Source organism: Peromyscus leucopus, chromosome 5 (genome assembly GCF_004664715.2).
Source record: "Peromyscus leucopus breed LL Stock chromosome 5, UCI_PerLeu_2.1, whole genome shotgun sequence".
Taxonomy (NCBI): Eukaryota; Metazoa; Chordata; class Mammalia; order Rodentia; family Cricetidae; genus Peromyscus; species Peromyscus leucopus.
In genome coordinates, this window is record NC_051067.1 from 79,424,059 (window position 1) to 79,448,199 (window position 24,141).

A 24,141-nucleotide genomic window follows, 5' to 3' on the forward strand; every position below is an offset into this window, starting at 1 on the left:
TAGATGGCTTGCTCACCATTCAAGGGTCTTATGTTTGATCCCCACCTCGTCAAATAAACAGAACACCAAAGTAGGGGTGACACAAGCCTCAGAGATGTTAAGTGACTTTGCATACTAAGTTCCACAGCTGATAATTTTTCCCTGGAGCTGGCTGCTTCATCCCAGCTGCTGCTGGGTCCCTGTGAACCACCGGGATCTGGTCCTGTCAACCTAAACAGGACATCTGGGTTTTCCATCCATGCCCAGGGCCTTTTCCGCAGTCATGCAGGTAATGGTGTCTGTTAACGGGTGTGTATAAATCAGAAGAAATCCATGACTGGAACCCTCTCCTAGGAGACTGAGCTAGCAGGTGGTGTACAGTTGGTGGTTCTGATACCGTATTCTGTAAACTAACCATGTGGCACAGGTTGAGAACTACCATTCAAGGATCCTAAAGACAGGCAGTTGTCAAGAACTGGTGGTGTGCTGAGGTGACTCAGACTCATTGCTGTGACAGGAGTTGGTTGGGAGTAGGCGCTCAGGAGTCCACCTCAGGATGCCGTAACTTCCCCTCGGCACTCATTTTCTGTACTAAGAACAGACCCAGTGATTTCAACTTCCAAACTTAATGTGGGCAATGAGACTGGTTTAATGAAGTGGATTGGTTCAGGCCTCAACATTGTGGTTTTTAAAATTAAAGTAAAAATGCTTATTGAGGAATTTGAGATTATATTGTGAGATTTCTCTCAATTTTGGTCTCTAGGCAGGGCACGTCTTTAATCCCAGCACTTGACAGACAGTGGTAGGCGATATCTGAGTTTTGAGACCAACCTGGTCTGCAAAGCAAGTCCTAAGCAGCCAAAGCTACCTAGTGAGACTCTGTCTCCAAAAAATGAATATAACAAGATCCTGCAGTCAAAGGCTTGGGTCTTTTGTTCCTTTGGCTGGGCTTGCTTTGAAGTGAGACACTATTTAGAGGAGGAGGTTGTGCCTGAGTGTCCACACTTACAACCATGGGCCTTGAATTCCTTTCCTGAGCAGTTCAGCCCATCTCCAGGCGTGGTTCGAATTTCCTTAATGGACTGTTAGATAAGCTACCTATCTATAGTTGATGATCTGGATACTTTTCTTAAAATTTATTAAATTTATACATTTTATAATTTATTGTCTTTGTAAAAACTTAAAACAGAAAAAGGAAAGATGGGAGTCTTATATAACCTGAGTTCTAAGTTGTGGCCTGTTTGTGGGAGGTGGTAATTGTTTCCATTGTTCTGAGGAGCCTTGCCAGGTAAACTGAACAGAATCCAAAGGAAAGGTGTTATTTTATAATTTATATATGTGGTGTTTTTAAACTTCTTCACATGTAACCTGTCTTAAAAGATTTTTTCTTTTTTCTGTGTGGAAGTTGTATGAATGCTACATAGACATCAGTTGTAGGGCTGTGCCGTAGTTCTCCCTTGTGGGGTTATGTTTGAAGACTCTTGGTTGATGGCTGAACCCTATACCATATTCCATGCTTTCTTCTATACATAACGCACCCATGCTGTGATGCCTTTCAGGATAGCACAGTGGGATTAAGAAAAAGCTCGGAGATGAAGAATGCTTGCTGCTCTTGAGGAAGGTCTAAGTTTGGTTCCCAGTGCCCATGTAGCATGACTCATAGATACCTGTAATTCCCGCTCCAGGGGGATCAACACTTCTGGCCTCAGCAGGCACCTGTGTATATACCCTCCACACACACAACTTAAAAATCAAAAGAGCCCGTGTTCAGGGCAGGCCTCTTCCCGAATCTCTGTGCCTATGTCTTACTTGCAGTAAGTGGCTAGTCTGAGAGTCTTTGTAGAAATCCCTTTGTCTCAGCTTTTCTGATGCAGCATGTTGCCATCATTTGGAACTTCTTTTTCTTCCCTTCTGTTGGCCTCCTTTCAGTCCCCCCCATGCCTTTCCCTTTTTCCTTTCTTCCTTTCTCTCTCTCTCTCTCTCTCTCTCTCTCTCTCTCTCTCTCTCTCCTTTGAGATAGGATCTCAGGTTTCGAGGCTAGCCTCAAACTTGCTGTGTAGCAGAAAATGACTTCGTTCTTCTGACGCCGCTGCAGCGCTAGGTTATAGGTGCTCGCTTCCATCCCGGTAGCTGGTGCAGTAGATTGAACCCAGGGCCTCCTGCATGCTAGGCAGTCATTCTGCCATTGAGCTGCATCTCCATCCTCTGGGAACATGTTGCTTAGTCACGTCTTCTGCCCACAAATCTAATCTCTTCCTGACCTAAGTATTTACCACGTAAGTTTCCTTTCCTTCTTCACAGTTTCAGACAAGAGCTCTTAGCAACTTAAGCAAGCGGATGTTCTTTTCTTTCCCAAAGCCAGAGACTTCCTACCTTTTCACTGAAAGGCTGTTTGATGAGAGGGCAGCTGCTCTTCTATTGTAACCAGTGTTAGGTGTATTGAAGGCTGTTGGAGTGCAAGCCTGGGGCAGGGCATCTGCATGTCCCTCGCTCCACTAGAGAAAGTGATACTGTTAATTAGAATGCCAACTGATTTAAAAATTAGGAATTGCCTATTTCTGGAATTTCTTGTTTAGTTTTGAAACTGTAGCTGACCGTGGATAACTGAAACCACTAAAGGCAACCCTGCAGGTCCCGGGGCAGGGTGGCTGGGGCCTGTGGTACTATACTTTGTTTAAGCACTTTCCCGTGGACGAGGGCTAAAGTGTTTTCTGTGTTCCTAACCTGCTGCTGGGACCATCCTGAGTGCCTCCTTGTGTCATTCTGTGCTTCTAGAACAGGGCTAAACATTGAAATGGTCAATAGGTTAAGTGCCTTGTAGCTGGCTTGTGCTCCAGAGATGATGAAGGTGAGGGGACACTCAGGAATTGCTAGATCTCGCTGATTTTGGGCGGAGGGGGGGCGCGGGGGATTAGGGGAGGGCAGTTCGTTCAGATCCTATTTGTGTCTGCAGGTCCAGCACAGGTTTGTTGGGTACTAGTTTAGAAATGTATGTATGTATGTATGTATGTATGTATGTATGTATGTATGTATGTATTGTTTTTCCGAGACAGGGTTTTTCTGTGTAACAGCCATGGTTATTCTGGAACTTACTCTGTAGACCAGGCTGGCCTCGAACTGTAGATCCACCTGCCTTTGCCTCCCAAGTTCTAGGATTAAAAGTGTGTGCCACCACCCAGCTTAGAAATCTTTATTAAAATGCTAGGTTAGGATAGTGATATGAAGATGGTTGGCAGATGATCGTAGTTGGACTGATTGTGTCAAAACATCAACAAGTACAAAGCAAAAACTTTTAAAATTTAATATTGAGTATGTGTCTTTGCCTACATGAGTGTGCTGTTCTTTTTTTTTTTTTTTTTTTTTTTCCGAGACAGGGTTTCTCTGTGTAGCTTTGTGCCTTTCCTGGAACTTGCTTTGGAGACCAGGCTGGCCTCGAACTCACAGAGATCCGCCTGCCTCTGCCTCCCGAGTGCTGGGATTAAAGGCGTGCACCACCACCGCCCGGCTGAGCGTGCCGTTCTTTAAGCATCCCTACAGTTGGACATCTAAGTTGCTTTCTTTTTGTCTGTTGTAAATGAATTCTAGAAATATGCAAAGCATTTGCTTTTCAGCTATTCCATCTGTGTTGCTGAGAATAAGCTTGTTGGTTTCTTTTGAATGTTGCCAATGTAAAATTGTGAGGCCTAGCAGTGATCGAGTGGGGCTGACACTCGGGGCTCTGAGGGAGCCTCTTGTCCATCCATAAAGAGTAGAATTTCAGCCGGGCGGTGGTGGCGCACGCCTTTAATCCCAGCACTCGGGAGGCAGAGGCAGGCGGATCTCTGTGAGTTCGAGGCCAGCCTGGTCTCCAAAGCGAGTTCCAGGAAAGGCGCAAAGCTACACAGAGAAACCCTGTCTTGAAAAACCAAAAAATAAAATAAAATAAAATAAAATAAAAGAGTAGAATTTCACTTTTCTGTTTCTTGGGGTAGTGCTTGTCGAATTTTACCTTCTGGGCTGTTGGTGTGTATGTATTTCACTGTGTGAATGAGTTACCTGGGCTGTTCATTCTACTTCGAAGTTTGACTAGTATATTATATTCTTTTCATTAATTAATCACTCTTATCTGAAGGTAAAGAAATAGGGTGCTTGGTACCACCAAATTAGAAAGTTGTCTGTCCTTGGCAAGAAGATCCCATGTATAGGTATTAGATACGGGGTGGTGGGGACAGGTCAGTGGTAGAACACTTGTTTACTGTATACCAGGCTCTGAGTTCTGGCCTCGGTAACATGAATGAATGAATGAATGAATGAATGAATGAATGAATGAATGAATGAGGGAGTGAGTGAGTGAGTGAGTGAGTGAGTGAGGAGCTGGTTAATTCCAAAACCAACAGCTCCGTCGTTCAGTGAATAATCTGTCATAAAATGAAGCAGAGCTCTTGAGGTCAGGGTAAATGTAAGGACGAGAAGTGTTTCTTGGTGAGGGAGGTAGTGGTTGAGAGGGGCTTTGAGCTTGTGAGGGTGATTGAATCTTATCCTGTGAAAGCAGCAGTATGCAGAAGAGAGCTCAGCTGCCTAGAGACTTGGAGGGAAACTTCTGGACTCTGATTAGGTTGTTCTCACCTGAAAGCTCCTAAGACCCTAAGTTAATGGTGATCCTGGGATATCTATGTACCTCGGGGGCTAAAGCATAAAGTTGTTTGCAAAAGTTTTAAGTTTTCAGAAACGGCAACAACTTGCCTGTTAAATAAAATAGCGGTTAATTTGTCTTTGTGTAAGTACTTCATTCCCTTGACACACACACATCTTTGAATTGAGTGGCAGTGTCCTGGTGTCTTGATTGGGGTTTCTGTTGCTGTGATAAAACATGATGACCAAAATCAATGTGGGGAGGAAAGGGTTTATTCCAGCTATTCCAGCAAAGGCAGGAGCTCTCCACAGAGGAGTGCTTTTTTGCAGCACCCAGGACCACCAGCCTAGAGGTGGCCCCACCCACCGTGAGCTGGGCCCTTCCCATCAATCAGTCATTAAGATGTTCAGGGCTTGCCTGGAGGCCAGTGTGAGGGGTGCATTTTCTTAATTGAGGTTTCCTCTTCTAAAAGGACTCTAGCCTTGTGTAAAGTTGACATAACTAGTCAGCATACAGGATCTTACTGATGTCTTAGCACACAAGGTGGCAGGTATAGTCTGCACATCCTCTGTTTACTGGCTAGACCACTAGCTTACTCTGCTCATTCCCGGAAATGATAGCACTGAAGTAGATACTATGTATTCCCGTTCCAGTGGTTTATTTGTTTACTTTTATTTCTTTTTGGGTTTTTTTGAGACAGGGTTTCTCTGTGTAGCTCTGGCTGTCCTGAACTCACTCTGTAGACCAGGCTGGTCTCGAACTCAAATCCACCTGTCTCTGCCTCCCAAGTGCTGGGATTAAAGGTATGCACCATCTCCGCCTGGCTAGTTCCAGTGGTTTTATAAATATATTCATAAGTTATCCACCATCACCAAAATAAGTTTTGAAATACTTCCCTCACCTACAAAATGAACCTTTTTTTAAAGAATCACTTCATTTCTCACCAAACCACCAGCCCCAAGCAACCAGCCACCAGTCAGTGTTCTTTCTCTATGGATTTGACTGCTCTGTATATTTCCTATTAATGGAGTTGTACTTACATGTGCTTCTGTGTCTAGTTTCTTTTATTTAGAATGTTTTCAAAGTTCACTCAGGTTGTATCACATGAACAATCCATCATTTGGATTTGTTGCATTTTGTTTGTTTACTCATTGACTGATCAATATTTAGGTTTTCAGCTCTTGACTGTTAGGAATAACAGGTCTGGGAGCATTCTCATTCAGGATTTCATGCCTGTATATGTTTTCAGTTATTTTTGGGCTGGTGTCTTGGAGTATTGATATTCCTGCTTTGGCTTTTGGTACTGTTTTTGAATTCCTTATGATATTAGCATACACTATGCTCACATCTGCTTTAATTAAAAGGGGTGGGATGGGAGGTGGGGCTAGAGAGATGGCTCAGAGGTTAAGAATACTGACTGCTCTCCCAGAGGTCCTAAGTTCAATTCCCTGTAACCACATTTTGGCTCGAAGCCATCTATAATGAGATCTGGTGCCCTCTTCTGGCTTGCAGGCATACATGCAGGCAGAACACTGTATACATAATAAATAAATCTTTAAAAACAAGAAAGAAACTATGAATCGTAATGTAAATATTGGTGTTTTCCGATGGTCTTAGGTGACCCCTGTGAAAGGGTCATTTGAACCCCAGGGGTCGCGACCCACAGGTTGAGAACAACTGACTAGACTGACTGAGGGCAGTTTTATTTTAAAATTTTATTGATTTGTCTTTTTCTGTTTTCCTTTTAGTTTTGCTTATTGGGTTTTTTTTCTAAGAACAGTTTTAATTCCTTGTTATATGAACTTTATATTTAGTCTTTTTTTCAATTTTTTCCTTTAGTCTTTTTTTTTTTTTAATTTGTTTTAGTTTATGTATGGATGTTTTGCCTGAATGTATGTAAATGTGCTCTGTGTGTGCCTGATGTTTTTGGAGACCAGAAGAGGGTACTAGATTCCCTGGAACTGGAGTTACAGACAAGTGTGAACCACCATGTGGGTGCTGAGAACCGAACTTCAGTCTGTGCAAGAACAACCAGTACTCTTAATCATTGAGCCATCTCGTCAGTCCCTAGTCAGTTTTTAAAATACACTTTATTTTTTTACTCTGTGTGTGTAATGAATATATGGCGATCAGAAAACAGGTTCTGAAGTCTGTTCTCTCCTACAGTGTAGGTTCTAGGGAGCAGCCTCCAGTTGTTAGCTTTGGTGGAGGCTCCCTGGAGAACCATCTCACTGGTCTAATTTTTAGTCATTTCAAAAAATCTGTTTATTTTTCGACAAGAGTCTTAGTATTGTAGCTCTGGCTGGCCTGAAACTTGCTTTGTAGATCTGGGTGACCTTGATTCACAGACATCTTCCTGCCTCTGCCTCCCAAGTGCTGGGATTACAGGCATGTACCACCACATCAGGCCGCATTTAAAATTTTACTTATGCTATTTCAAGCATATGTAAGGGGGCTGGAGGGATGGCTCAGTGGTTAAGAGCACTGGTTTTTCTTCTGGAGGACCTGGGTTCAATTCCCAGCACCCACATGGCAGCTCAAAATTGTTTGTAACTCCAGTTCCAAGGGACCTGACACCCTCACACATACAGGTATAAACATAAAATAAATAAATAAAATGTTCAAGCATGTGGTGAGGATACAGAGTAACATATTGAATTTTGAGCACCTACCACTGAATTTAAGGAGCTCCAGTTCCTTTTTCTACTTTCTCCTCCCCTTCCCTCCTTAGGGACTACAGCTTTCAGATCTATTCACACACTGTGTGGTACACTCCTGCTCTCCAGGAGGCGATTGTTGCTACAGGGAGGACAGAGGTGCTTTCCATAGGAATGTGCCATGACTTGTCTTACAGACATCACATGGTTTCTCTTGCTTTAAAAAAGTGTGTGTGTGTATGTGTGTGTGTGTGTGAGTGACAGAGACAGAGAGAATGTGTCTGTGCGCGTATGCATGCTCTCATGTACATATACCACAGATACATGGTTCAGAGGACAACTTTTTTGTGTGTGTGTGGTTTTTCGAGACAGGGTTTCTCTGTGTAGCTTTGCGCCTTTCCTGGGATAGTCCAGGCTGGCCTTGAACTCACAGAGATCCACCTGGCTCTGCCTCCGAGTGCTGGGATTAAAGGCGTGCGCCACCACCGCCCGGCTCTTCAGAGGACAACTTGAGGGAATTGATTTATGTGAGACCTGGTGGAATGCATGGAGCCCCAGGTGCTTACAAGGTCTTTTGCAGCTTGGGTCAGAATGCTGACATTTGCCACTTGTCTTCAAGGCACTTTGCTCTCTAGCAGACAGATATTGTCATGTAAGTCTCAGTGGGTGCTGGGGAGTCTGGACTCTGGTTCTCATGTGTGCATGGCCTGCACTTTACCTACCGAGCCATCTCTACAGCCTGATTTTTAAATGGATCATCCAGGGGCCTTCAGCAATTTACATCACTATGTACTTTCTTTTGTTTTTCAATCTTTATTTTATTTTATGTATATGTGTGTTCTCCTTGCATGTATGTTGTTCACCATAAATGTGCAGTGCCCGAAGAGGGTTGGAGTTACAGATGGTAGTGAGCTGCCATGTGGGTACAGGGAATTGAACCTGGGTCCTCTGGAAGACAGCCAGTGCTCTTAACTGCTGAGCCTTCTCTCCAGCTCCCTTACTCACCTTTCACCACTGTCTATGTACAGTACTTTCTGTCGTCACAATAGAAACTGTTCAACTGAATGAACAGTATTCCTCTCCAGTCTGTTCTCCTGCCCCCAGTGTCTAAAATGTGCTTATTCTTGGTCTGTCATGGAAGTGGAATCATAGGATATTTATCCTTTTGTGTCTGGCTTCTCCCACGTAGCATGAAGACTTAAAGGTTTGCTCATGTGTATTAGAATGTCCTATCTTTTGTGAGTATGCTATCCCTCTGAGTACTGAGTATATAGAGATGTATTCTTCCTCTTCCTTGGTGATGGCGGTGGTGGTTTTTAGTTGCTGTGGATTGAACCCTTGCATGCACTAGGCAAATACTCTACCAAAGGCCCACCATTATCCATTACTTTTTAAATTTTTGGGTTGTTTTTGTTTTTCCTTTTTTTAAAAAAAAATTTCTTTTTTTTTTTTTTTTTTTTTTTTTTGAGGCAAGGTTTTTGTGTGTAGCCCAGGCTGTCCTGGAACTCATTTTGTAGACCAGGCTGCCCTAGAACTCACAGAGATCCACCTGCTGCCTCTGCCTCCAAAGTGATAGGATTAAAGGTGGTGGGTGCTACCACATCCCACTATTTGGGTTGTTTCTACTGTTTGATTATTGTGAATAATGCTGAACATTGATGTACAACTATTTGAATCTCTGCTTTCAGCTCCTTTGGATTTATATCTAGGAGTAAAATTGTCAGGTCAGATGGCAATTTTGTGTGTAAGTTATAAAATTATGTTTTATATTTTTTATTATTTTAGATAGAGCCTTTGTTGCCCAAGCTAGTCTCAGTCTTGGGTACCAGGGAGGCATTAAGTACAATCACAATGTTGTGTGGTGCTTGCCACTATCAAATTCCAGAACATTTATCACCAATGGAAATTCTGCCCTTTTCCAGCCCCTGGCAACCAAGAATCTGCTCTTTGTCTCTGTGGATTTCCTTGTTCTTCACATTTCATGTAATAGAATCATATTGTGTGTGGACTTTATGTGTTCAAGGCTTATCGATGTTGTAGCATGTCTTTTTTTATCCATTAGTTGGCTATATCACATTTTATTAATGATAAATCTTGTAGTTAATTTAATTATATTAAAATGTATAAAATATATTGTCTTAGTGCTCTATTGCTCTGAAGAGCACTATGACCACAGCAACTCCTGTTGTTTGTTTTTGTTTTTCAAGACAGGGTTTCTCTGTGTAGTTTTGGAGCCTTTTCTGGAACTCACTGTGTAGCCCAGGCTGGCCTCAAATTCACAGAGTCCCACCTGCTGGGACTAAAGGTGTGCGCCTCCACCGCCCAGCCTGACCACAACTCTTATAAAGGAAAACATTTAATTGGGGCTGGCTTACAGCTTCAGAAGTTTAGTCCATGACTGTCATGGTGGGATGCATGGTGGGACAAAGGCAGACATGGTGCTGGAGAGGACCTTAGAGTTCTACATCTGGGTCCCCAGGCAGCAGGGGGAAAGGGAGGGAGGGGAGGGAGAGGAGAGGAGGGGAGGGGAGAGGAGGGGAGAGGAGAAGAGACTGAGCCTGGCTTGAGTATTTGAAACCCCAGAGCCCACTCCAGTGACACACTTCCTCCAGTAAGGCCACACCTGCTCCAAGACCACGCTTCCTAATCCCTGTCAAGTAGTTTCACTCCCTGATGACCAAGCATTGGAATACTTGAGCCTATGGGTGCCATTCCTATTCAGACCACCACACATTCACTATACAAAATTCCATCACCTAACCATTTGAAGGCATACAGTTTATGTTGTCACCGTTGTCCATCTCCAGAAAGGATCTTCCCCAACTGAATCACTGTTATCAATTAAACACAGTTGTTTCCCCCACATCCTTGCCCCAGTAGCCACGATTGTCAGTTACCTCTGTTCCTGAGAGTTCTGGGGATCTCAAACAAATGGGCTCAAGCAGTATTTATCCTTTTGAATCCAGCTCATTTCACTTTGCATAGCAATGCCCTCAAAGTTCATTCATCTTTTCCTCCATCCGTCCGTTCATAGTCTGACTTAATGTCGCTCTGCCTCCGGCTATCATGAATAAAGCTGCTGTGAACAAATCTCTTCGGGGTCCTGTGTTTAGTTCTTTAGGGTGTGTACCTATGTGTAATTCTAAGTTTGTTAGTTTGTCTTCAGCTGCAGTTCCATTTTGCGTTCCCTGCAGCAGCATTCGAGGGTTCCAGTTTGGTCACATCCTTGTCAACACTCGTTTCTGGTTTGTCTTTTCTCAGAAGTCATCCCAGTAGTCACTAATGAAACGTAAATGCATCTTAGGTCTAATGTATAGCTGAGTACCAGTACCACAGGCCCTTGGGAGTGTGGAGGACGTTGGCAGTTGTGACTACAGCACTTCTGACACCCGTCACTCTCCTCTTTGGCTGTCTTTACTCCTGATATCAAGGCAGCCCAGGCCAAGTACACAGTGTAACTTGATCAGCCACATTACTTTTGCAGGGTCAGCGGATGTCACTTGTAGTTACTCTCTATTGGGCCTGTGATCTCTGTGTCAGCTGCTTCACTCTGGAGACAGAATGGAAAGGAGTTGGGGGCATTGCATTCTGGGAACATTATTTATGTATGCTTTAATTTGAATTATGTAGACTTTTTAAAAACGTTTTTTAAAGTTTATTTTTACTCTTTTACGTGTAAGTGTTTTGCCTGCATGTGTGTCTGTGCACCATATTCATACTTGGTGCCAGAGGAGGTAGTAAGCCTCTGGGTGGGTGCTGGGAATCAAACCAGGGTCCTTTGCAACAAGAGCAGTGCTCTTAACGACTGAGTCCAGCCCAAATTAGATATGTTTCATGTGCCCTGGTGTAATTCTGACTTCTTTTCAACCATTTAAAAATGTAAAAGCATTTTAACTTGTGGGCTGTATGACTTCTGTTATACAGGGATTAGTGGATATTGGCAGTGGTGAGGAATGTGGTTTGTTAAAACTTTGGGAGATTTATTTTCTGGTTAAGGCAAAGGGCCCAGTACTTAACTAGTCAAGCTGATGGCAAAAAGTGCTAAGTTCATAGTAGAAGGCCCTGGAATTTCAGATGGGATGTATATCTGATGTAACAAAGCTTCAGTGATTGGACCAAGACCTGGCACAGTGCTCAGCACATTGCCTGCCATTAAGTGCCTTGTGGGACATAGATGGGGGGAGGAGGAAGGCTGTCAGTAAGGACAAGGAGGATGGTGGGGGCTACCTTGCTAAATGATTGCTGCTTTGGTGGACCTGTCTTGGAGACACACTCTCCTTGCCCTGTGCCTGAGTGAGCCCAGGAAGATCTTTGAGGACTTGAAAGTATTTGGAGGGACAGGCAGTGGACATAGCCTCCTGGCTTTGTTCCACACACTGAAGGGAGGTGGTGTCTTCTTGTTTATGCCGAAACAGCACACTAGAGACAGGTATTTACGAGGGACAGAGGTTTCTTTCATTTTCTCTGGAGCTGACTGTCCAGAGCCAAAGGGCTGGTGTAGACGGGGCGCTGCTTGCTGCTCTTGCCCTCTAAGCCCCACTAGAATCCTTCTTAGTGCTCGGTTCGCAGCAGCTGAAGCGTTTTCTAACCGGCGCCTCCAGCCTCGGCCAGCCCTGCCCATACTGGGTTCCGGCACCTATGCAGATGGATAGCAGCAACCCCCGTCTGGGTCCCAAGTCTGTAGTAGGATTTCCACAGAGCAGAACCAATCGGACAGAGACAGATCAGTGATTTATTAGGAAGAAATCCCACAGCAGGCTGCCTGGAAGCTGGAGGTGTTGGAGGCGGATACTCTGTAACTCTTTTGTCTTTGCCCAGAGGTCTCAGTTGGGGAACCAAAGATGCAGCTGTGGTTTCAGACCAAAGGCCTTGCAGGCTCAGGAGTTTGCTGCTGTAAATCTTGGAGTTCAAAAGCCAGAGAACCTGGGCTTCTGATGTGCAGAGAAGCCTAATAGTTAGGTTGCTATGAGGAAATCTCTAAAGATCTATTTCTCTTTTATTCTTTCTGTGTTAAGGAAATGGACTGGTCCTCATAAAAGTTATTATGATTAGAAATAACTTTTGCGCTGGGCGGTGGTGGCGCACGCCTTTAATCCCAGCACTCAGGAGGCAGAGAAACCCTGTCTTGAAAAACCAAAAAAAAAAAAAAAAAAAAGAAAGAAAGAAAGAAAAAAGATACTCCCTTCCCCTCTCTCCTTCCACTTTTCCTCCCACGAGGTGTGCACCCCCTCTTCCTTTCTCTTTCTCTCTCTCTGTCTCTCTCCTTCTGTCTTTCCGCCTCTTCATCTCTATTATAATAAACTCTCCACATGAAAAAAAAAATAACTTTTTCAGAGTCTTCCTAATGTTAACAGCATTATGGATACTTGAACCAGAGAACAGGTAAGAGCCCGAGAACCATCTAGTCTTCTCCATAGCTGGAGTTTTGGTCCAGGCACAGCCTCTGCACAGCACAGGCAGAAGTGTGGAAGGCATTCTCGTTCTCCATGTGGCTCTCAGAGTCTGCATCAGAATTGTGGGTTTCATTCTTCTGTGAAAACTTCAGATACTCTGTGAGTTTGTTGTCCCTTTAGTGACTGTATTGAGCAGAACAGAAGCTGAAGGAGAGAAGTCAGAATGATGTAATCAAAATGAACCAATAATAGCAGAGCCCACATTGAGATCCCCAAGCTGCTCTGAGTGATAGTGGTTGACTTGAAGTTAGGCCTAGCATAGTCACAGAGGGTTTTTTGTTTTATGATAGGGTCTCATGTAGTTAGGCTGGCCTTGAACTCACTATGTTCCTGGGGGTGATCTTGAACTCCTGATTACTCTCGCTTCTATTTCTAGAATTGTAGGTATGCACTCATACCTACCTATTTAGCATATTTTTATCAATAGTAGAATTTTAGCACATGAAGAACATTCTGCAATACTTAAATTTTTTATTTTCTACTACTGAGACTGAATGAGGCCATTATTATGGGTGTCTTCAGTTATTAAGTGCTTGCAGAATTTTTATAATATATGTGGATGTGTGTAGATATATGTGTGTATGTATATATATGTATGTATTAAAAGTATAAAGTAAAAAAATTAAGCCAAGTGTGGTGGCACATACCTGTATTCTCAGTACTTGAAAGCTGAGTCTGATAGTTGGAATGAGAATGGCCTCTATAGGCTCATAGGTTTGAATGTTTGGTTCCCAGTTTGTGGGCTGTTTAGGAAGTTGTAGGAGATGTGGCCTTGTTGTCGGAGGTATGTTACTGGGGATAGGCTTTGAAGTTTCAAAAGCACATACCAGGCCCAGTCTCTCTCTCCCTCTGTCTTGTCAGTAAGATGTAAGCTCTTAATTACTGCTCCAGTGCCATGCCTGCCTGCCTGCCCGCCACCATGCTTCCCACCATGATGAACATGAACTCACTTTCTGGAACTGTAAGCAAGCTCCTAATAAATTCGTCTTGGTCGTGGTATCTCTTCACAGCAATAGAAGAGTAACTAAGACACTAAGCTACATAAGACCCTGTCTCCAAAAAATAAAAACTAGAGTAAAATGAAATATAGCCCCCCAGCTCCACTTAGCACTCTGTGTTGTTTTTTCATTGTTGTGACCACAGAACCTGACAGAAACAACTAAAGAGGAAAAGGCATGGCAGAGTTCTGTCAGGGGTGCATGGTGGGGTTCCAGGGCCTACAAAAGCCTGCCCTAGTACCCATTTCTGCAAGGTAGACCCACCCAAATAGTGCCCCCATCTGGGGAATAAGCATTTCAAACATGAGCCTGTGGGGAGATTTCAGAAGGAAGCTGTAACAGCTGTCTAGGAATCTCTTCCTTTGCCCATGGGTGTCAAAGGTCTAAGGTTAGAATGACTGCTGGCTGGCTGTGTGAGCTCGCCGAGGAGGAGTCGTTTCGTATAGTGTGTGTGGGATGTAGGCACAGCAGACTGCCTTTGCAGTGTTAATCCTGCCAGGCCGTGCTGGGGAGAGGAGGAAAGAGGAAGGGAGGCAGGCCGGCCTTCACAAGTTACTGTGTATAAATAAAAATCCTTCTATAGACAAGGTTCAAGACGAGTTAGATGGTAAGATGTGCATGCTTATTTAAGAGAAATTTGGTTCAAGATCATCACAGAATTGTAGGAAATCTTTAAGTAGTGTGTATATTTAGGGGGAAAATGTCTCCCATCTGCTTATTTGGTTGTTCAATTAAAGTATCAGATATGTTGTTTTTATTTATATTTTGTTTGCCATTTTTGTGTTAAGAATGCTGTCTGAGCCGGGCAGTGGGGGCACACGCTTCGTTCGGGAAGCAGTAGCAGGCAGACCTCTGAGTTTGAGGCCAGCTTGGTCTACAGAGAAGTTCTAGGAAGCCAGTGCTATGTTCTCTCCTGAAAAACTTACTAAAAAAAAAAAACCAGAAGGATGCTATCTCATTGGGAATATGAAAGAAAATTTTGATATATTAATGTGGTGGGTTACTGTTTTAGTTTAAATATTTTTGTTAATAAATTTGTGGTTTGTTTGTGAGATTTCTTTTGGAGGAAGCCACACACTTAGAGAGTGAACCTTAGTTTTTCAACTGCTATCTGAGGACGGGGGTGCTGCTGTCACCACTGCTGTTTGACCTTAGCTATCTAACCAGTGTGAAGAGCAGGAAAATTGTCCGTTTGGTTATTAAAGATGCATGTAAAAGTTCATAGCTTTTCTCCGTGTGCACTAACTCCCCAGCCCTGGGTAATCAGCAGTGAAGTTGGGAGGTGAGGAAAGTCCAGAAGGCTGGTGAGGTGGCTTAGCAGGTTAAGGCACTTGCTGCTGAGTCCAGTTCTGGCACCTACATAATGGAAGGAAAGGACTGGCTACTACAACCCCCTCCAAGTAACTGTAATTAAAACTAAAATACCTTTACAATAGATGACTAAAATGGAAGATGTCAAACCAGGTCATGATTTGTTAATTAATGTAATTCAAATAAACAAAATCCCAGTCTGTGCAGGAGTATAGGTAATAACTTGTTAAGATGACTATAAAGAGCATCTGGGAAAAGAAACAGGAAGAATAGTATTGTGGGAACTAAAGGTGAGCTCAGGGCTCGTTTTTGTATTGATAACTCTCTAGATTTATATAGGAATTTTATTTAGTTATTTTAATATATTCATTTATTTTTCTGTGTATGAATGTTTGCCTGCATGCATGTATATGTACCATGCTGAGTGCCTGGTGCCCAGAGAGATCAGAAGGAGGAGTTGGATCCCCTGGAACTGGAATTAGAGGTATCTATGAACCATGTGGGCACTAGAAATTGAACCCTAGTCTTCTGCAAGAGCAACAAGTACTGTTAGCCACTGAGCCATCTCTCCAAGCCCCAATTTATATAAGAATTTTAAAGGATACTTGAAGCCCTAGAATATAGAACATATGTAGCCACAGACTGGAAAGAAAATCCAAGATTTAACCCATAAGTGAGTGTAAATGAGTTTATGTATAAATAGAAATTTTGTGTATGAATCAAGATACTCAGATACAAGGGAAAGAAATTGACAAACTTAAGGCAAACTAGAGGTAGTTCCTGAGCTTTGGATGATACTTGCCTTGGTGACCCCAAAGGCAGTTCATGTGCTCTGCTTCTCCTGGTCTTTCTTTTGCGGATAGTTGTTGGTTCTTTAGCTTATGTTTTTGTGACCTATCCTGTGCCACAACCAAGGGATGTTTCCCTAATGGACCATCCATGACTGTTCCTGTCTAGAACCTCCAGCAGGTTTTGTTGTATAGTCTTGTCAACATTATGTTGACCAGTTGAAAGTAGAACTGTCTCCCTAAGGAAAGAGTTTGGTAGTAGAATCAGGGAAGTAGGGGACAGGCCATTGTGTGTGTAGAAGGAACAATATGTGCCCAGTAGCTGAGAAACAGATGGACTGTTCTGTATGGGGTACTAGCCAGGAAAAAAGATGATAGTGTTCTCCCTCTTCTGTGCTCTCTCTTCTGTGGTCCTCCAAGATGAAAACATTTGCTGGGAAATGTTAGAAATAATTTCTACATTTTTAATTGTACGTTGCTGTGATAGCATGTTGAAATTGCTCTGTCTGGGCAGGACTTGGACTATGCCTCTGTCTACTGTGTCCATACTGTGTCTACTACTCAGCAGATAGCCACTTAGCTGCCATATCAAATGTCTGGGTCACAGACTCTTAGGGCATCCCTGGGTAACCTTTATTTTACTTAGAAGTGGCCACAGTAAAGGAATGATGCTGACGGTTTGGATGTGCTGAAGAGAAGCCATACAGGGAAAAGATAAAAGCATTACTGATTTTGTTTTCTGGTCTGGGAATTGAACTGAGGGGCTTAACCATGCTATGATTAGTTCTTCTGCTAAGCTATATTTCAGCCTTGTAAGAATTACAAACATTTTTTTTTTCTTAAATAAGATTTGTCTGTACTTGGGAAGCAGAGGCAGGCAGACTTTGTGAAAGTTCATGGACAGCCAGAGCTACATAATAGAGAGACCCTCTCAAAAAAACAAAAAACAAAAAAACAAACCAAACCAAAGAGGACTGTCTCCTGCCTGACCTTAAACTCAAGACTCCTCTGCCCCCGCCTCCTGAGTTTGAGGATTGTAGGTATATGCCACCTTGCCCAGCTAAGTAAAGAAATTTCCAGAGAGAGATGGGGAGGAGAGAAAACTGTAGTCATATAACTTGTGTTAGTATAATTACTCCATTTTACTTTTTTTTTTTTTCTGGTTTTTTGGCACAGAGTTTCTCTGTGTAGCTTTGTGCCTTTCCTGGATCTCGCTCTGTAGACCAAGCTGGCCTTGAACTCACAGAGATCCGCCTGCTTCTGCCTCCCGAGTGCTGGGATTAGTGTGCCACCACTGCCCGGCCCCATTTTACTTTTTGAGTATGCCTAATTTGTAAATTGCTTTATCATGGGTGTATATATCTAGGACAAAACTTGGCATATGCACCCGTCCGTGGTTTTAGGTGTCTGCTGGGGTCTTGGAATGGATCAATGGAAGTACACTATTGTACTTTCCTGTCTTTCACAATAATCCCAAATGAGTGTTAGTTAAGAAAGAGAAAGAAAGAATAATTGGAAAGAAGAAAATATACTTTAAAATTTTTTTCTGTAGAATTTTGTATTTAGCTTTACAAAGTCCATGGCAAAATTGAGTGGAAGGAAGAGAGATTTCCTGTATAACCCTGGCCTGGCCCCTCCTGAGTCCCTACCATGACATCCTCACCAGAACGGCACATTTGTTCAGTTACTGAATCTGCAGATTCTGAATCTGCATTGACATGTTAGCAAGTGGGCTGTGGTATGTGTCAGTATTTGCTGGGAACTTTTCACATTCTGTGGAATGGTGGATCCACTGTTACAGTATCAGGATTGTTTTCATTGCTCTGTCTTTCAACCTTGGCAGCCACTGGTCCTTGTTTCCCTGTCTTTAGTTTGACTTTTCCCAAGGTGTCTTCTGATGTTGGAGTCCTCCCCCTACCGTGTTCCTGACTTGGTAGTTCACTTCTTTCTGGTGCTGTGTAGAACTCCTTTGTGTGCATGGACTGGACTGCTGGACAGTTCATCTGCTGACAGACATGTTGACTACTTCCAGGTGTGGGCAGCCTGGAAAGCCTGCTGTATATGTCCTGGTATAGGCTTTTGTGGGCATGTTTTTAGCTCCCTGGATTGCTGGATTATATGCTTTGAGCATGTTCATTTTTTAATTAATTGTTTGTTTGTTTATTTAAAGACAGATTCTCACTGTGTAGCCCTAACCTAGAACTCACAGAGAACCACTGGCCTCTGTTGGGATTAAAAGCATACACCACCACTCCTGGCCTGTGGCTTTTTTTATTCTCATTAATATTTTTTCCCATTTTTCATTCTTTTAAATATTTTTCATTTTTTTTTCTTCCCCCAAATCTTTGAAACAAGCACACGTTTAAACACAAAGATTGTGGGGGCTAGAGCAGTGGCCGCTCTTCCAGAGGGCCTGTGTTCTCCAGCACCTGCATGGTGGCTCACAACCATCTTTAACTTCAGTCCCCAGAGATCTGAGATGCCCTCTTCTGGTCTCTGAGTACACTGTGTGGACGTGGTGCACAGACATGCAGGCAAAATACCCACACACAGTAAAAAAAAAATAAACTGGGGAAAACAAAAACCAAAACCACAGCTTATGGTGACTGGGATTAGACCTGTATACACATTACATTACACCTGTGCTGAATTGTCTTTGGAAACTGTCTGTTATAGTAACAGCGTAGTTCCCGAGGGTTTGCTTTGTGCTCTGCAAACAGTAAACCCTGGGTTAAGTCTTATTTGACACAGAGGTACAGTCAGAAGCTGCCCGAGATCTGTACTCTTGCTGTCCTCATTCTGCAGGTGGGACCGAGGCTGGTAAGCCATGTGAAGTGCTTGCCGCAGCACAGGCTGGCTGCATAAAGCTCGGGTTCTTTAAATTACTACTTTGAGGAAGAGAGAGGGCCTAGGACATGTGGCCCAAGGGGCTCGGGCCAAATTCCTCTGCTGAAAACCAACCAGCCTGCCTTCAGCTGTCAGACCGGTGTGTGGAGGAAGGTGGACTGGGGAAGGAAGTTCTGGGACGGCTGGGACTGGGAGTCAGACGAGTTGTGGTTCAGGTCCTGTGGCATCTGAGGTGACGGCCTGGCAGAGGTGTCTAGCTGAGAGCTGCAATTCCTGAGTTTCTACCATGAAATCGGGAGCCTGCTGGAGTCACTCACATTGCCTTGTGATTTCTGCAGAGCTCGATGGCTCAGTTCTCTGTAGTGTCTTGGGATAGTTGAGAAAAATGAAATGGTGTAGAAAGCTGTGAGTCCCTGATGTTAGCTGTCAGTTCCACCTTGGAGAATACCACAGCAGTTGTAGTAATTCTGGAACTTTGTCTGGAGTTTGAGTGTGTAGACCTGACACCAGCAACACTCATTGAACATGCATGAGGCCGACCACAGCTTCTTAGCCAGTGGTGTCTGTACCAATGTGCTGTCACTGAGGCCTGGGTTTGGGGTCCCCTGTCCCCCTGGTGGCCATGCTGCCCACCATCTGACCACAGAATCCCTTCTGTAATTGCTCGAGCTCTCCAGTTACAGAGGTAACTGTGTATGTAACCTTTTGGTCTGCAGGGTAAGATTATTAGAATAATTTGATTTTTCTCCTCAGTTTTCTTTAATAGATATATTTCCTTGTTATAACGATTTAGTTTTAAAAATATACAATACCATTAATGACATTTTTTTAAAAAAAATATGGGTCATATAAATGTATACATTAAAAAAAGTAAATCCCTTCTCTCCTAAGTCAATGGCTGAATTGAATCACTGTTAATAGCAGGTTACAGATCTTGTGGGAACAGGGAAATGCACACATATCCAAGAGAAGCATACACACATGCATACACATGTATCCCATGGGGACTGTAAAGAAGACACATCTTATGACTGTGTGAAGACTTATATCACTTAGCAGACCATGATCCTTGTTAAAAATCAATACAACATTTTTTGATCCTGAGTGCTGTGCTCTGCATCCTTGTACCTATACCCTTAACCCTGTGGAATATTTCTGGAGGATGGGAGTGGGGGGTGGGAGTGGAAAAGATATGAACCTCGGAGGGATTGTGGTAATTCATATTCCCACTGCAATGTGTGTGCTTTTCCATGTGCCCGTCTCAAAAGTGTGGCTCTGAGCCTAGACTTAATTCAGCCTAGTCACTAATAGTTCTTGGGTAGATAGAATCAGTGCTTTCGTGTAGCATGAGGTCCTTGTCTAAGAAGCCTGGATGGTGTTTCTATCAGACCTCATTTCATTGCAGTGTTCGAACATTCTGTGCCCTTCTAACGGAGTGTGATTCTTTGCCCACTCTAACTTGTACAAGGAAAATACTGTTACCAAATGGATGACAATTGGGTAGAACCATTAGACCCAATTTCTCCTGGCCTCTCAAAACCTTTGTGAGACTACCTTTGGGTCCAAATGTGTAGGGTTTCCTATTTGCACCAGGCAAACTACCAGTTCTATAGCAGGCATCAGCTGGGTGTCCTGTATTCTAGTTCATGCTGACACTATTTACCCAGGGATAGCAACCGAACCTCTGTCACCAGTGGCCCCAGCCCAATCGTAAGCTCCAGGTTGTTGACTGTAAACTAGGGATCCTGTGACCACTTCCTTAGTGTAGTGTGCTAGAGCGGCTCTGAGAACTCAAAGACACACTTACTAGGTTGTCTTATTGTAAAAGCCCCTTTGAAGGATGCACAGGATGGTCTGGAGGCTCCCCAGCTTCTGAACCAGTGGAGTTGAGATGTGTACCCTCCTGGCTCTTGCTCACCTTCTGGGAAGGCCAAGTGAGTTCTATCTGCAAGCGCTGTCAGACCCAGGCCTTTTGGGGAGTGAGAAGCTTTATCTAGGAGGCGTGATACATCAACTCTGCTCTTTTCCCTGAAGTCCAGGTGGCAGGGTAGAACAGGAAGCCCTGAGCCTCTTGTGTTACCCCGGTCTTTACAGTGAGTGTCCTCACTATGATGCTACCCACGGGGTGCCCACCATCAGCCAGTCATCAGTGTACAAAGAAGCACATACTACTTGGATGATTCCAAAGATTGTAAGGTGGTAGTTCAGGAAACGGGGATTCTCATAGCTAGGGCAGTGTTGCCTAGCATAGTCTCGGTTGCAGAGCTCAGCTTGCAAGAGCCATAGTTTATCACTGTATGTGACAGCTGTAGCCCGGGGTGTGTGGTGCTCTGCAGTGCTCCCTGTTGTGACTGTGATCCAAACCCAGGGGCAGATGTTTTCCTGCATAGTTGGATGGTCCCAGAAGCAGGCAGTTGCACTGGCATGGGAAAGAAAGCTTACAGAACTTGGCTGGCTCTGTCCTTTATTCTGTCATCATAGTACCAAGCTTGTACCCACCAAGAATAGGTACTTCAGAGATGGAATTTAGTCCCTATAGTACCTAGTCAGTAGCACCTAGATACATGTGATTCTGTGGCAGCTAAATCATGCAGGCGAAGGAGCCTTTAACTGAAAAGTCTGCCTTGAAAGCCATGAAAAATGTATGAAGATTAGCACTGTATGCATTGTGCATGTACTAGTTGCCTAGAAAAAGACAAGCTTGTGCTTTGCACGAGTAGAGGACCCTCCCAGGCCTGAAGTGGGTCTCCTTTTCTTACTGTTCAGGAACTCCTTGCTCTAGTAGCCTGGCCTTTTACCCCTCCTCACTCCTCATCTGTTCTGATGGGGCAGAAACACATCAGTAATAGAAGTACAGATGGGTGTCAACACGTGACTATAATCCCAGCCCTTGGGAGGCTAACACAGCAGGATATCCCGTTCAGGGCCTGCCTGGGCTGCACAGCAAGACCCTGTTTGAAAACACAAAGCTGGGGCAGGGCATGCAGCTCAGTGCTCTTGCCTAGCATGCCGGGCCCTGGGTTCTTTCAGCACTTTCAAGAGTTAAATAAGTAGAATGACTGCTAGGAGCCGAAGGGAGAAGGTGGTTGGTGGAGTACTCAGTACTGTGCAATCTTTTCTTTTGTAGCGCTGGGATCCAATCCAGGCGCTGCACATCACGTTAGGCTGACACTTCACCGCTAAACTGCAGCCTATCCCCCAGGGAAATCCTGTCTTAAAACTTGTAGAACCCTGAACAACTTCCCTTCAAGTTAATGTGCTGGCAGAAAGCCCGGGATCCCAGCGCTGAACTCGAATTTTAGAATCTTCTCTACCTTTTCACTGTGTTCAGAAATCCCTTTTGTGGGACCTTTGCCTCGTGCTTGTCTAGTTTTTTTGTCACATGTAGTGACAGGAACCCTGGGTCCCTGTCTGAAAGCTGTCTGTTGTGCAGCATTGCAGAACAGACCACTAGCACTCTGTACAAAACCTGCCTGGATGAGTTTTTCTCTGTGGTCTTGGATAGAGATGGCTTGGCAAGGCTCGGGCTGACAAGTCCTGTTCATCCTACACTTTGGTATACACACTCAAAAGTGTTTAGAGAACAGACTCCATTCTGGCTAGTGTCTTCTGACTTAGACTTGAACTGGCAGGTAGACTTAATGTTTTTGCCTGCATTTGAATTAGAAAATATGTAAGGGAGCCTATAGAGGGTGGATGTAGTCTGATTTTCAGGGTTCTCCCCACATTGGCTAGGATGCTAGTGTTCTACAGAGAACTAACTGCTTTAGCACTCAGAGCTACAGATAAACTCATAATCTATAGCACACTGTGAAGTAAAGCTGAGATCCAACTTGTGTGTTCTGCTGTTTATCTTTGTGCTGGAGGCCTGTGTAGAGGAGCAGTGTAAGCTTTCCTTTCCAGCTGTTGTCTGTAAGTAGTAGACGTTGATAACCCACAGAAAGCTGGAAACCTGAAAGAAGGTGAGGGTTTGAAGGCCTCTAGAACACACCAAGGAGCACTGGCTGGGCTCCTTGGATAGCTTTCTGGATTCCCTCAGAAGAGCTGGGAGTTCGTGGTTTTATTACAGTTGTGTGCTTGCCATTATACCCATGTGTAAGCCAGAGGACAGCTTGCAGGAGTCAGTTCTCTCCTTCCGTCCACCATGAGGATCGTGGAGTTCAAATTCAAGACTTTAAATTGTCTGGCTGGGTGGCAAATGCCCTTGTCTGCTGAGCCATCTCACTATATCCGTTGGGAGTTTTGTTTCGTCTTACTTTCTGAGACATACTTTCACTATGTAGTTTTGGCTGCCTCACTGGGGCCCTGGGAGTTTTAATAGTGTTACATGGCAAACAGGCAGTATGTGGTCATGTTTATCATTCCTTCTGGCTCCTGCATGTGAACACGTGGTCTGGGGAGCATCAAGCACTGGAGCTACATGTTCAGGGACATGACTGCTCTTGGGCAGGGCTTGCGCTAGACTCAAAATTTTTGACTTAGTGGTGGTGGTGGTGGGTTTTTTTTTATGATTCTATTTTTTTTTAAAGATTTATTTATTACATATACAATGTTCTGTCTGCATGTATCCCTGCAGGCCAGAAGAGGGCACCAGATCTCATTACAGATGGTTGTGAGCCACTATGTGGTTGCTGGGAACTGAACTCAGGACCTCTGGAAGAGCAGCCACTGCTCCTAACCTCTGAGCCATCTCTCCAGCCCTTGGTTTTTTTTTTTTTTTTTGTTTGTTTGTTTGTTTTTTGGGGCATCAAAAGAGACAAGAACAATAAGTTGATTGCTCAATTGGTCACATTTTTTTTTTTTTTTTTTTTTTTTTGGTTTTTCGAGACAGGGTTTCTCTGTGTAGCTTTGCGCCTTTCCTGGAACTCACTTGGTAGCCCAGGCTGGCCTCGAACTCACAGAGATCCGCCTGGCTCTGCCTCCCGAGTGCTGGTATTAAAGGCGTGCGCCACCACCGCCCGGCTTCAATTGGTCACATTTTTAAAGTCATCAGTGTTGATGAGGTTAAAGTTACAGCCAGCAAAAGTTGGGACTTTTTTCCCCCTCCTCAAAGCCCACTTTGGTCTACTTGAGGTTCTGCTCTGGAGCCAGATAGGCTTTCTAATTGCAGATACCCCAAGGGTGCCCTTGGTCACCTCCCGCCTCTGAATCCCCGAGAACACGGAGTGGGTGCCTCTCCGAGTCTCTTCCATATCCCTTCTCCAGTGTAACTCACTCTCTAGGGTCTCCGGGACTTGAAAGCAAGGAGTGCTTCTTCCACACCCTCTGCTGCACAGCATGGACTCAGTTCTGCCATCCAGCTCGCTTTGTCCTTTGGTCTTGTCCAGTACTTTCTTCACCCTCAGCTCTCACCCCTGCCTACCCCACAAGGCCCAGCCAGATGTCTCTGCATGGACAGTGTTTCTAGAGTTCCTGCCCTGCCACCACCGCCAGGTCCTCCCTTGTGATGCATCTTTCAGGGCCTCCCCACTTCCCTGATGCTGCAGCGGGAAGCTT

General features: G+C 44.2%; 1 protein-coding gene across 5 annotated transcripts in view; it reads left to right on the forward strand.

Moving 5' to 3' along the window:
* Tent4b (terminal nucleotidyltransferase 4B) overlaps positions 1 to 24,141 on the forward strand; it is a 64,483-nt gene that overhangs the window by 18,783 nt on the left and 21,559 nt on the right. The gene's annotated exons all lie outside the window — the stretch shown is intronic.